A 9,362-nucleotide genomic window follows, 5' to 3' on the forward strand; every position below is an offset into this window, starting at 1 on the left:
GATAGAACCCCCAAGACCTCATCACCCACTAAAAGGCTCTACATTTTAGCACACTTACACTGGGGATCAAGCTTCACTCACCTAATTTTTGGGTGTACATTCAAACTATAGCATAAAAGTATATTTATTAATACCATTAATAGACAGAAGACATAACAATGTGAAAGCAATCATTTTTATCTGTCCGTTATGCTAACTTTTTATTCAAGTATGTGAACGCTATCGCTGACTGATATTTTGAATGAGTTGTTCAACACCTCATCAAAAACTATAGGACTGTGAGGTGTGTGTGTGTGTGTGTGTGTGTGTGTGTGTGTGTGTGTATGTGTGTGTGTGTGTAGTCCTGCCATCCTGGAACTCACTTTGTAGACCAGGCTGGCCTCAAACTCACAGAGATGCCTGCCTCTGCCTCCCCAGTGCTGGGATTAAAGGTGTGTGCCACCACTGCCCAGCTGTGAGTGGTTTTTGTTGCCTGGTCATCTTCATGAAGTTGGATAGGGCAGCTAACTTGACCTCTTTATTTGAGAGTCCTGACTGAAGCCCTGGAGCCTTTTCGCTTGTTCTAGCTTGTCCTCCTAGAATGTTCTCTTGTTCTCTGACTCGGCTCTCAGAGCCACATAACTTCAGTTATATGAGTGGTGTAGGTAAGAGGCTGGAGTCAGACTATTCGGAACAAGGAATTGCCCTCTGTGGGCAATGCTGTTCTTCCGCTCTCAGGGGCCGTCCCCACAGTACTTGCCATACATGGTGTCTGTGGGTCTAAAAACTGGTCAACATCCACCATACAGTAAGCCTGGCTTCAAGGTATGTGGTGGCTCAGCTTTCTGTCATTAGCTGTAGGCTGTCCCCTCGTGGCCCTGGCTTCTGGGCCTTTCCGTCCAATCCCATTTTGGTAGGCGTATTTAATATTTATTGAAGTTCTCAGTTCTCGGCTTCTGGCAATGTTGGCAGCTGAGGGCTTGCTACAGGAACTGGCTCTGGATGAAGGGAAATGCCTTCCTCATGGCCACTTCAACTTGGAGCCACTATGAATAGCTTCCTGTAAGGTGAGGTGAGCTGAGGTCCAAGCTGTGAATGGACTGAGCTCCAATCCAAACCTGGATGAATAGAACCAAAACACCAGAGTCAGTCTGCTGTTTGCCCAGCTCATTGCTGTTGGTCTGCTGGAAGAAGAGAGGCCATTGTTTGAGGCCTGTAAGTTGGCTCAGTGGGGAGGGCCCTTGTCACCAAACCTGGTGATTCGAGTGATCACCAGGACCCACATGGTGGAAGGAGAGAAGCCCCCTGGGAGCTGTCTTTTGACCTCTACATGAATGCACACGTGCACACATGCTCACCAATAAAATAAAATGAAACATTTAAAAGGAAGAATGCTATTGTAGAGTGCTAAGAAGAAGCAGGAAGAGGAGATGTCATAAAATCCATATGATCAACCTCAAGTTGCAGAAAGTCGTCCTGTAGAATGGGGCTGAGGACCTACAAAAGCCAGAGAAGCAGCAATACTGCTAACACTATCCCAGGATTTTAACTCATTCTATCTTCATAATTTTCTGAGTTTGGTGCTTATATTTTATAGATGATAGATCTGAGGCACAGGAAACTTACTGCTTAGCTGGGTAGGGTGCCGACCTGGTCCTCGCTCTCAACCAGAATCCTAGAAGTTCCTCTCCTACTGCTTGAGCTGGTTATTCTGACCATCCGAGTTTCTAGAAAGAAATCCTTCCCTTTGGATGTAACAGCAATAGCCCTGCCTTGACAGGGTTCCCAACTGCACCCAGTCTTGCAGCTTAGCTACAGCAGAAGTTAGAGAGCAACTGGAGCTTCAAGAAAGAGTCCTGATTCAGGACTGGTGCTTAGAAACCCTTCCCTCATCGAAAGGATTGAAGAAGAATCAGTGTAGAGAAAAAGGCTAAAAGAGAGTAGTAGAAAGCTGAGCCAACGGTCAGGGGTCCCCTGCAGGTCTTGTTGGGCTTTGGTTTATGGGCCAAGGACCCATGGGCCAGCATGAATCAGGAGTCAGTCAGAGCCAATGACTCACTGCACACAAGGCCCAGGGGTTCAGGAACACATCACAAGATGCTGAGACATGTCTCAAATGCTTGCCAGCTGAGCCCATCTGGAACATGAGTCCTGAGCATGAAAGAGTAGGAGACAGAGGAGGAGCTAAATGTGCTGGTCAACGAGAGCTCACTAAGAAGTCACATCCAAGGCCAACATGAGGCAAAGGCTGTTCCTGGGACCAGCTCCACAGTGCTTAGAGCCAACTGGGGTGTTGCTGTCACAGCTGAATCCAGCTGCTTCCAGGGCAAGGAGGAGGGCACTCCCGTTTGCCCAGCCTCCCTCCAGCCCTGTCCTTGCAACTTACCCTTGTCAGGGCTGTCTGTTTTCTCAGGATGACCCATCCATTCCTAAGCGTAGGAGGCAAGAGAAAGAGACACCACCAAGCCTCCCTTGATGGTTCTTTGAGTCTCTCAAAGGAAGGAACTTATACACAAAGCCATGGAACTGTTCCTACTAAACTAAACAAAATTTTTACACTTGTCACTATTGAAATTTGGTTATAGAATTATTTGTTCCATGTCTGTCTTTCTCACTGTGAATTCCACAGCTTTGTGTGTGTGTGTGTGTGTGTGTGTGTGTGTGTGTGTGTGTCTCGGACAAGGGGGTGGTGTGGGGGTAGGGGTTGTTGTCTTGTTCACTGGAGCTTAGGAGAGTGCATGATACATAATTGGTACTCCATACCTGGGTGTTAGGAGACAAACCCTCCCTGAACCCCGAAGTCTAGTTCTTAAGGATTAGTCTGATGAAACCCCCTCCCCACCCACTTTTCAGGGACTGAACCTCAGATGTTCTGAGTCTTGCACCCCAACCCCTGACCCACCACTGAGGCCTTAACATTTGCAGAGCCAGCAATTGAAAATCCCCCTTGGAAAGTACCAGAGCTGGGGCCCCCGGTCACGTGCCCCCCCCCCGTCACGTGGGGGCCCAGGCCCCCCCCAGAAGCTTCCGGTATCAGGGGCCAACCTGGGAAGACAGGATCTCTAGGAATCACTCCGGGCTGCCCTACTCCCACGAAGAATTTGAGAAGTGAAGGGATTGTTCAGCCTTTGAAAGGAATTGTCAACAGCTAGGGAAAGCAACTGGGACTGAGGACCGCTCCTCTGCTAGGGAGGGCCCTGGCTCAGAGTCAAGTTGGCTCCCTTCCAGGTTTTTATTTCTGGTGTTTGGTGGTTAAATAAAAAAAGCCTATAAACTTAACTCCAGTTAGAAAAAAAAAATCAACTATTTCAAATATTGATCCCAGATAATCCCTTCAGACCTGGCAAGGAGACCACCCGCTGTGGGGGAGGGGGGAGCAGGTGGGGGAACTGGTGGAGGCTCTGCACACTGGGCTGAGAGATTTGGAAAACTCTTGTTTTCTCCTCTGAGTCTAGGAGCTAAGAGACTAAGAATCCGCAAGTCCATGGCTGCAAAGAGTGCCCCTCCCCCCTCTCGCCTCCCCCCTGCTCACGGCGGGACAGGAACATTCGATAATGTACCTTTGTCTATTGTCAGTAATAAGTAAATATAATTTAATGGCAATAAATTTAAAATTATATATATATATATATATATATATATAAAATCTGATCACTGAAAATGGCAAATTCTAAGTGGGGGAATTGGCAAGGTGTATATTTACACAGTTCACACAGGGAAAAATCGCCTAGTACACAAGAGCTGTTTACTTGACAGTTGCTAAAGAAATGGAATTGGAATAATGAGATATGCTTTCACGTATTACAGATTTTTTAAATGCCACTTGCCGGTTTTAACTGTAGGAAAACCAGAAAGTCAACTGGACAAAGACCACAACTGGTACTGGGTTCAGGGACCCATCAAGATGTTCTTATATGAAATTGTTTACCCACACATGCATAGGACATATAGCTTTCCTTTACAGCGGGCACAGTGGGCAGCACAGCCAAACTCTTCTTTGTAGGGGAAAAATCTGTCCTCTAGGTGTTGGGAACCTCGGAGAAATAAGACTGATTGATTGCATAAACTAATCAATGAAAGAATTGATGAATGGATGGATGAATGGATGAGTGGATGAATGGATGAATGAATGAATGAATGAATGAATGCACTAGTTAAGCAGTCTGTGGCAATATTTCTTAATGATTGTCCATTTGGTTTTTACTTCTTCTGGGAATCCAGAACTTGACTTGAATCAAGTTCCTGTCTTGAAAAGCAACCAAACAAAGTATCCTGAATCCAAAGGTGTTTTTTTTACTTAAATCCTACCATAACCTAGAGAATACCTCCAAGCCTGGCCCCTAAACCTGGGAAACAAAGAAACAAAAAACCACAATTGAACAAAGAAATGACTAAGAAAGACTTACCTGTGTTCCTGGGCTTCCCGATGTGCAAGAGGATATAAGTGATCAATTCTGCCAGACTTTCATAGTCTCTCTTCTCTACCCAATTCGCACAGCTCACAGAATAACCTAAACTTTTTCGTTTTCACTAACTCTCCCACCCACTGTTCTCACAACAACCCCATCCCCAAATTCACCTCCAACTCCTCCTTGTAAGTAGCCCCTGGTAGTTCTGCTCACCCTCTGATCTTGCTTCCTTATAGTCTAAGCCTGGTAATTTTCTGAGGTTCAGCAGTAAGTCTGTCAGGTGTGCTCTTGGAAGATGGAGCAGGATCAGGACAGAGTGCTCTAGAATCACAGCCCTGTCTTGGGTGGATTGCCACGGGAGTGGGGCGGGGAGCAAAAGGCAGCACCTGGCACTCCCTCGTGAGTAAAGTCTCTGCATTCTAATCTGCCCCCTGACCTCTCTGTGACTTGTCCTGGCTGAGTCCTGGCTGTGACCTGGCAGGCGGTCCTGCACAGTGTGTCTTACCACCCTCCTTTACTATAGGATTTCAGTAAGACTCCTGGCTATACTATTTTGGAGTTAGGGGAAGATCCAAGTGGTTTGTAAACAACTGATGTGTTATAGATCTCCCACATGACTGAGCGATATCACTTAGGAGATGAGTCTCAGTCTCTCTTTTAAGAAATAAGTACAAACAGTGAATATTCCTCTCTACAGTGACAAGAGTCACAAGGACATTTTCATAGAAGCATAACATGGACATACCTCTCATCTTTCCCTTTTCCCTCTCCCATTTAAATTACTTCCCTGACAATCTGTTTTTCACATCATAAACATATGTATGGTATGCGAATTTATGTATCTATATAATCTTTATAAGATCTAGGAACCACAAATGAGAGAATATCAGGTATGTGCCCTTTTAATTTTTTTTAATTTTAATTTTTTGTTTTTTAATTTTTATTTTATTTTTATTTTTTGGTTTTTCGAGACGGGAATTCTCTTTATAACCCTGGCTGTCCTGGAACTCACTTTGTAGACCAGGCTGGCCTCAAACTCAGAAATCCGCCTGCCTCTGCCTCCCGAGTGCTGGGATTAAAGGTGTGTGCCACCATGCCCGGCTTATTTTTATTTTTAAAATTATTCACTTATTTTATGTATGTGAGTACACTGTCACTGTCTTCAGACACACCAGAAGAAGGCATCAGATCTCATTACAGATGGTTGTGAGCCACCATGTCGTTGCTGGGAATTGAACTCAGGTCCTCTGGAAGAGCAGTCAGTGCTCTAACCACTGAGCCATCTCTCCAGCATGTGTCTTTTAGGTCTGACTGATTAAGCCTTTTTTTTTTGTTGATGACTTACAGTTACATCTATCTTTCTGTAAATGACATAATTTCATTCCTTTTATTTTTTTGCATGTGTTTGTGGTATGTGTTCATTCACGTTTGCACGCGTGCCACACACACACACACACACACACACACACACACGTTTGTGATTATCTTACCTGTATGTGGAGACCCAAAGTTGATGTAAGAAATCTTCTTCAACTCCTCTCCACTTTATTTATTGGGCGGGGTCTCTCGCTGAACTGAAGCTTGCTAACTCTGGCTAGTCTAGATACCTGGCTTATTCTGGAGGTCTCAATCTCTGCCTTCTCAGTTCGGGGTTCCGGGTGGCTGCCATGCCAGTTGGCTCATGTGGGTTCTGGAGATCTGAATTCAGTCACTTACCCTTCACCTGGAAGTGCCTTAACCACGGAGACATCTCCCAAGCCCATTGAGTAACCATAGGACATTTTCTTTATTGATTCACTTAGACTGGTTCCATAACACGGGGCTGTTGTGAATAGTCCTATAATAAACAGAGTTGTACACCTATTTCTGGGTTGTGTCGACTTAGAGTCCTTTAGGTGTATAATCAGGAGTAGTGTACTTCATAACCTCTGACTCTGAAGTTTACAAAATCAGATGTTCTACCAACCAACCTTCATCACCTTGTTATAGTGCAGTCCTCCCCCATTATTCCCTGAGTGCTCCTCGTCTTGTTATGGAGTGCTCCTCCAGTCCCCATTATTCCCTGAGTGCTCCTCGTCTTGTTATGGAGTGCTCCTCCAGTCCCCATTATTCCCTGAGTGCTCCTCGTCTTGTTATGGAGTGCTCCTCCAGTCCCCATTATTCCTGGATCTTTCCTGCCCTCAGCCTTGTATGCTGAGCTATGCTGAGATCCCAACCACTGAGACCCCTTCTCACTCTATACTTATTCTCTAGATATTATCCACGTGGAAGGTCTACGCATCCATATGCTGACAACTGCCACATGTGTATCATATTGCTTGCTTAGACCTTTCTTCTGATCTCCAGACTCATATCCATGGGCCTGGTCACATCTCTATTTGAGTGTCAAACAGATAAGGGATGGCGAATACTAGAACTCCAATATTTTCCCACAAATCTACTTTCCTTACATTTCTCCCAGCTCTTTCATGTAGCCTTGCTCTGTGCACACAACCCTCAAGCAGTCAGGCTTACCCCGTTCCTCTGGTTTTCTCTCATCCACGTTCATCCGCACAGGAAATCCTGCCCTGCCTCCATCCATCTACCACTCCACACTTCCACAACTACCTCCTTCCTCCAGACCGCAGGCCGTTGGTGCCTGGCTCAGTGCCACTGCCTCTGGGAGCAGGTGCTCAGAACCATCCTCGAAGGGCTAAATGTCCCGTGGGTAGATAAGGCTGCCTGGGCTCTCTTAAACTGTGTAGGTTTCCAGCCTCACACCCTGCCGTGGCTCCCACATGCCTGATGGTCTGGGCCTTTTGCTTTCTTCAACTCTCTGCCACAGACACCTCCATAAATTCCCACTTCACTTAATTGGGCCCTTGTATTTTTTCTGAGAAACGTGGGTGCTGCTTCCTAGGGAACTTGCCAAGGTGTTAAATCCTGCATTGCAGGGGCATGTTCCTGTGTCAGTGGTGAGACTCTCTCTCTCTCTCTCTCTCTCTCTCTCTCTCTCTCTCTCTCTCTCAGAGGGCTCTTAGAATCCTGATTTTTGTATCCATACATGTGAGCCCTCTGTCCGAATTTGACACATGCCAACATTCTAGGGGATGTTGGGATGGGAGGGAGGGAGAAAGACTGGGGGGTGGAAGTTATCTGAGTAGGAATGTCAGTCTTACCAAAAGACTGGCTTTGAAGATTCAAGCCTCCATGGTATGTGTACGAGTGACCCCCAGAAACACAGGTAGCAAGAACTCAAGGGTGTCCTCTGGCAAACAGTCATGAAGAAACTGATGCCTTCATTTGGATAATCTACAAGGACCTGCATTCTGCCAATAACCAAGCAAGTTTAGAGGTTATGACCGTGACTATTCATGCCTATTTAAATTTCCATGGAAGATCTCAGCCTGGGCTGTAGCCTGATGACTTTCTTACCTAGGACAGCAGTGACTGTATTCCAGACCTTCAGAACCTGTGACAAAAAAAAAAAAAAAAAAAAAAGAGTCTTGTTTTCATTTTCTCTTATCAAATCTTGTGTTCTGCCCACACCCCAAACCTTGATTTAGTCCCACACATGTTCTCCCCAATTCCACCAGGATATTGGCTAGGTTCTGCAGTTCCTTCCAGCCTTTAGTAAACTCAGAACTGCCCCAGCTGGGTTATATTAGGACTTGACCTAGTTATGGGTTTTAACAATGACTGCTATGTTTTTCTAGAAAACCTATCAAGGTTTTCAATAGGCAGCCTGCCAGTGAGTGAGCTAGCTCAAAATCTCATTTCACAACTTACTTCCTTCAATCAGCTCTCCTACCAATGGGGAGGCGTGGATTGCAAGACTCTTGAGATGTGCACACAGAGACTTATTGGGGAACGTTCTGCAAAGGGGTGAGGGGTTAGCAAGAGAAGGCAGAGAGAGATGTCAGCCAGCATTGCATGTTTTCGCTGCTCTTTCAAGAGGCCAGGCACGTCGACAGGCCTTCAGCATCAGTTCTGTTTGGAGGAAAGGAAGTCAAGATTTGATCATGAAGTTGCAACGATAGGCTGCTGCTCTGAGCAGCCTGACTTTGAGGAAAAAAGTCGGCAGAGAGCCCCAGTCTCCAAAACTCCTAGATCTGGGGGACAGTCCAGTGCCCACTGCATTCTCCCCGGTGGCTCTCTAACATAATAGGGCTCCAGTCACCCCTCTCAGATAGCAGCCTTTCTCCCCTTCAGGATGAACCTGTCCTTAGAACTGTGATATTACACTTGGGACATTCTCCGGAGTTGGAGAACAACGTTACTCCCCATCATCTCAAAACGTCTTTAGAAATGGCCCAACAAGCTGGGTGTGGTGGCGCTCGCCTTTAATCCTAGCACTCCGGAGGGGCAGAGGCAGGCGGATTTCTGAGTTCGAGGCCAGCCTGGTCTACAGAGTGAGTTCCAGGACCGCCAGGGCTACACAGAGAAACCCTGTGTAGAAAAACCAAAATAAATAAATAAATAAATAAATAAATAAATAAAATTAAAGAAAGAAAGAAAGAAAGAAAAAGAAAGAAAGAAAGAAAGAAAGAAAGAAAGAAAGAAAGAAAGAAATGGCCCAACGTGGCTATGGTGCAGAGAACAGAGATGAAGAAGCCGCTGAGGAGGAAGCCTGGCTCCCCCTGTAGCTGAGTGGGCTGTAGCCTGCCAGGACAGGGCATTACCTCCTTTAACCGTCCTATCTCTGGAGCCTGGAAGTATCATTGTTAGTGTTCCTTCTAGGCCCCGCCCGACTGTTACCTAGCAACAGCCAGGTAAGACTAACTTGCCATAAAAGGAGCTCTTTGTCTGACCCCTTTCTCCATCTCTCCCCTTACCCATCCCCCACTCTCTCTCCACATGTTCCAGCCTGCCTCTTCTCTCTCTCTCTCTCTCTCTCTCTCTCTCTCTCTTCTCATTCTCTGTCCCCTCTCTTTCTCTGCCTCTACTCCCCTTCTAAACTCCCCATGCCTCTAAAACTCTATTCTATACTACAGC

At 46.1% G+C, this 9,362-nt stretch overlaps 1 long non-coding RNA gene across 2 annotated transcripts; it reads right to left on the minus strand.

Moving 5' to 3' along the window:
* Window positions 1-399: 399 nt before the first annotated feature.
* On the minus strand, window positions 400-9,147 carry Gm42146. Of its 2 annotated transcripts, XR_880522.2 has the most exons (5): window positions 9,050-9,147; window positions 8,157-8,357; window positions 7,803-7,839; window positions 6,105-6,225; window positions 400-1,097 (listed from the first exon to the last, which is right to left on the minus strand). It is a non-coding gene; the product is annotated as a predicted gene, 42146 (long non-coding RNA). The 2 variants fall into 2 exon arrangements; XR_880523.2 differs by lacking the exon at window positions 6,105-6,225 and having other exon boundaries at window positions 9,050-9,146.
* Between the last annotated feature and the right edge of the window lie 215 nt (window positions 9,148-9,362).

This window comes from Mus musculus, chromosome 5 (assembly GCF_000001635.26).
Source record: "Mus musculus strain C57BL/6J chromosome 5, GRCm38.p6 C57BL/6J".
Lineage (NCBI taxonomy): Eukaryota > Metazoa > Chordata > Mammalia > Rodentia > Muridae > Mus > Mus musculus.